This window comes from Chlorocebus sabaeus, chromosome 11, assembly GCF_047675955.1.
Source record: "Chlorocebus sabaeus isolate Y175 chromosome 11, mChlSab1.0.hap1, whole genome shotgun sequence".
NCBI classification, from domain to species: domain Eukaryota; kingdom Metazoa; phylum Chordata; class Mammalia; order Primates; family Cercopithecidae; genus Chlorocebus; species Chlorocebus sabaeus.
This window is the reverse complement of record NC_132914.1, coordinates 10,587,256-10,591,662: the sequence shown is the minus strand read 5'-3', so window position 1 is coordinate 10,591,662 and position 4,407 is coordinate 10,587,256. Positions and strand designations below refer to the sequence as shown.

At 44.6% G+C, this 4,407-nt stretch overlaps 1 pseudogene; it reads left to right on the top strand.

The window, feature by feature from the left end:
• The first annotated feature begins 2,404 nt into the window (after positions 1–2,404).
• Positions 2,405–2,852, top strand: LOC119622681 (proline-rich protein 13 pseudogene; annotated as a pseudogene).
• Positions 2,853–4,407: the final 1,555 nt, after the last annotated feature.

Genomic DNA, 4,407 nt, shown 5'->3' with positions numbered 1-4,407 from the left:
GATGGGTTTCCCCATGTTGGCCAGGCTGGTCTCAAATTCCTGACCTCAAATGATCTGCCTGCCTCGGTCTCCCCAAGTTCTGGGTTACAGGGATGAGCCACCGTGCCTGGCCTGGCATGGATAATTTTAAGGAAAACAATTCATAAACTCAACTTCCAAAGGCACTTTCCCAAAACTGCCCATCGGTGTGAAGAGAGTGAAGCGATCAGGTTGTTTCTTCCTCTTCACCTCCTCTTTCACAAGCTTCCTCAAGCTTTGCGAAAGAAAGGCTCACCTCTGGCTGGGCTCACGCCTGTAATCCCAGCACTTTGGGAAGCTGAGGCAGGAGATCACGAGGTCAGGAGTTTGAGACCAGCCTGGCCAGCATGGTGAAACCCTATCTCTACTAAAAATAAAAAAATTAGCTGGGCAATGGTGTCGCATGCCTATAATTCCAGCTACTCAGGAAGCTGAGGCAGGAGAATCTATTGAACCTGGGAGGGGGAGTGTGCAGTGAGCTGAGATCTCACCACTGCACTTCAGCCTAGGTGACAGAGTGAGACTCAAAAAAAAAAAAAAAATTCAGTGACATTACTATAACAAGACCTTTTCCCTTTCTATCTACTTTTTCTTTTCTTTCTTTTTCTTTTCCTTTTTCTTTTTCTGATACAGGATCTCACTCTGTTGCTCAGACTAGAGCATGGGGACACAATCACAGCTCACTGCAGCCTCCAACTCCTGGGCTCAAGTTATCCTTCTGCCTCAGCCTCCCAAGTACAGGTGCCCGCCACTACGCCCGGTTAATTTCTGTATTTTCTTGTTTTGTAGAGACAGAGTTTTGCCATGTTGGCCAGGCTGGTCTTGAACTCCTGGGCTCAAACAATCCACTTGCCTCGGCCTTCCAAAGTGCTGAAATTACAGGCCGTGAGCCACTGCACCCTCTACAATCTATCTACTTATTGATGTATGCCACTTATACCTATTAGACAAGAAAAAGGGATTATAATTGATGTGAACCCTAGCCCATTCTAGCAATAAATTCTAACTATTCAGCCTTGCATATATGAACTAATTATAAGAAGAAAAGAGAAAAGACCACCTGCGGTGGCTCACACCTGTAATCCCAGCACTTTGGGAGGCCGAGGCGGGTGGATCACGAGGTCAGGAGTTTGAGACCAGCCTGGTTAACATGGTGAAACTCCGTTGTCTACTAAAAATACAAAAATTAGCTGGGCGTGGTGGCATGTGCCTGTAATCCCAGCTACTTGGGAGGCTGAGGCAGGAGAACTGGTTGAACCCAGGAGGTAGAGGTTGCAGTGGGCTGAGATTGTACCACTGTACTCCAGCCTGGACAACAGAGTGAGACTTTGTCTCAGAAAAAAAAGAAAAAAAAAAAAAAGAGTTCTACATGACATCCATTTAATTGAACTTCATTTCCTTTTTTGTTTAATAATAATTTATCAAAATTTGCATCATTATTGTTTTCATCTAATTATGTACCACTAATAATTGTAATGATTCCTGAGTCTGGAATGTACTGTCAAGACACTTCGACCTTTAGGATGACAAATGATTTCTTTTTTTGTTTGTTTTTCAGACAGAGTTTCGCTCTTGTTGCCTAGACTGGAGTGCAATGGCACGATGTCGGCTCACTGCAACCTCTGCCTCCCAGGTTCAAGCAATTCTCCTGCCTCAGCCTCCCAAGTAGCTGAGATTACAGGCATGTGCCACCATGGCCGGCTAATTTTCCTTTTTTTTTTTTTTTTTGAGACAGAGTCTTGCTCTGTGGCCCAGGCTGGAGTGCAGTGATGCAGTCTGGGCTTACTGCAACCTCCACCTCCCGGGTTCATGCCATTCTCCTGCCTCAGCCTCCCAAGTAGCTGGGACTACAGGCGCCTGCCACCACGCACAGCTACTTTTTTGTATTTTTAGTAGAGATGGGGTTTCACAGTGTTAGCCGGGATGGTCTCAATCTCCTGACCTCGTGATCTGCCCACCTCAGCTTCCCAAAGTGCTGGGACTACAGGCGTGAGCCACCATGCCTGGCCACAACTGGCTAATTTTCATATTTTTAGTAGAGATGGGGTTTCACCATGTTGGTCAGGATGGTCTCGAACTCCTGACCTCAAGTGATCAGCCCACCTCGGCCTCACAAAGTGCTGGGATTACAGGTGTGAATCACCGTGCCTGGCCATGATTTCTTTTTTAAAAAACATATTTTATGGGGAGAACTCATCAAGCCCAGGCGGTGGTGGAAAGAGACAGGGTTTCAGGCTGGTCTCGAACTCCTGACCTCGTGATCCACCCGCCTCGGCCTCCCAAAGTGCTGGGATTACAGGCATGAGCCCCTGCACCCGGCCAGGAAAGAGACATTTCTTATGTGGAAGTCCTGGTAGTTCTCCAGGCTGGAGGACACACCTAAACATGGAATTTCAATGCCGGGCAGCCAGGGCCAAATCCATATCCCCCCAACATCGGGTACCTTGGAGGTTCCAATCCCGCCACCTATCAACCCACCCTTTCTGCCAGGCCCCCGTCCTCCTCCCCCAGGACCTCCCCAGGGCAATCCGGCTTTCCCCCCAGGTAGGCCCCTCATCCTGTGCCGCAGCCAGGGTATCCAGGATGCCAACCCTCGGGTCCCTACCTTCTCCATACCCACCGCCTGCCCCTGGAATGCCTCCTGTGAATCCTTTGGCTCCTGGCATGGTCGGACCAGCAGTGATAGTGGACAAGATGCAGAAGAAAATGAAGAAAGCCCATAAAAAGATGCATAAGCACCACAAGCGTGGCAAACATTCCTCCTCTTCCTCCTCTTCTTCCATCAGTGATTCTGACTGAATACAGGCCCTGGACCCTTCTCTCAAGTCTCACCAGTTCTGCTCTCCCATCAAGCTTCAGATGCCATGTTGTACTGGGAAAAGTAGCCCTTGTGCTCTCCACCCCTACCCCCCACCCTGCTGTTCAGCCCTGAGCGGCTAGGGAAAATGGGAAGAGGATTGCCATGGCCTGGCCATCTTCTTGCTGCTTGGATAGATCATATAGCTAATGCGTTTAGCAAGGGAACTATTTTTTGAAGGTGATGAACTAAATATTGAAGACAAGTTTGAGATCTGTAAAATGTGGTTTTTTACTTCTGCTTATAATACTTGTGATTGGGGAGGTTTGTGGAAATTTAATTATGATGAACAACCTCTATCTTTTTTGTAATGTTGGCATACTTGGGGAATTTAGTGGCAAATACATTCCCCAGCAGGCCTTTTGTTGGTTGCACTAGCTGCAAGGTTGCTGGGAAGTAGAATTCGGTTGGTCCATGAGCTTTGATTGCCGTTTGGGAACCTCACCTCTCCTCCTTAGCCCAATATGCTGTCTCAGGTCCTATTCTCATTCTCCAGCTCTCAGTCCAAATAAAGTTATTTCTCCTGGAAAAAAAAATGTTACAGATGTAGTTTCAGTTTAGTTTCTAGTTCTGCAGGTCAGAAGTCTGAAATGGGTTTCATTGGGCTGAAAACAAGTTGCTGGCAGGGCTACACCCTCCTTAGGCTCTAGGGGAAAAGGCGATCAATCCAAGCATAAAATAGATCATGATAAAATCTGTGAGAAAAATGGAATGTAAATACTAGATCAAGGAGGAAAAAATGACAAAATTTTAATGCTAAAAATAACACTTTGATGAAAATAAAGACCTTTTTAGCTGCTGTGGTGTCTTGTGACTGTAGTCCCAGAGCTTTGGGAGTCTTGAGGTGGGAGGATTGCTTGAGCCCCGGAGTTCAAGATCAGCCTGGACAACATGGCGAGCCACTGCCCAACCTACAAAAACAAACAATCAAGTAAATAAGTACTTTTTCATGTATTTTAAAATTAGGTGATAGCCTCTGGCCTCTGTCTTTTACATGTATTCTACTGAATATATTTATAAGAATGATGTTTAATTTACAATCAATTTTTACAAATCTGCCAGTAATTACATGCTTTGTAACTATTTACATTTGTGATGTCAAATTTTAGATGTCAACTTAAAAATGTATAAGGGGCACATTTTATTTTGATAAACACTTTAATATTAAAAAATTAATTTTGCAAATGGTGATTCTCTGAATTCTCATGTTAATGCTTTAAAATTTTATTTCCTTTAGGGGAAATACATTACAAACCACAGAGCTTCATCTTAAAACATAGAGATGCTGTAGAAATGGATGACATTTACATAGCTCGCTCTCTTTCCCATTGTGGCCATAAAAATGTCAACAAATAGACAAGAGAGCTATACAAATGTCTATGATAAGCAGCAGATTGATCACTCACAGCTATAATTTCTAACTGGGAAGTTTTTTGTTGTTTTGGGTTTTTTAGATTACTTTAGAAAACCATTTATTAAAGGAAGAATGTTTAAACATTAATTTAACATAAAGAGTGTAGCCACTCCCTAGA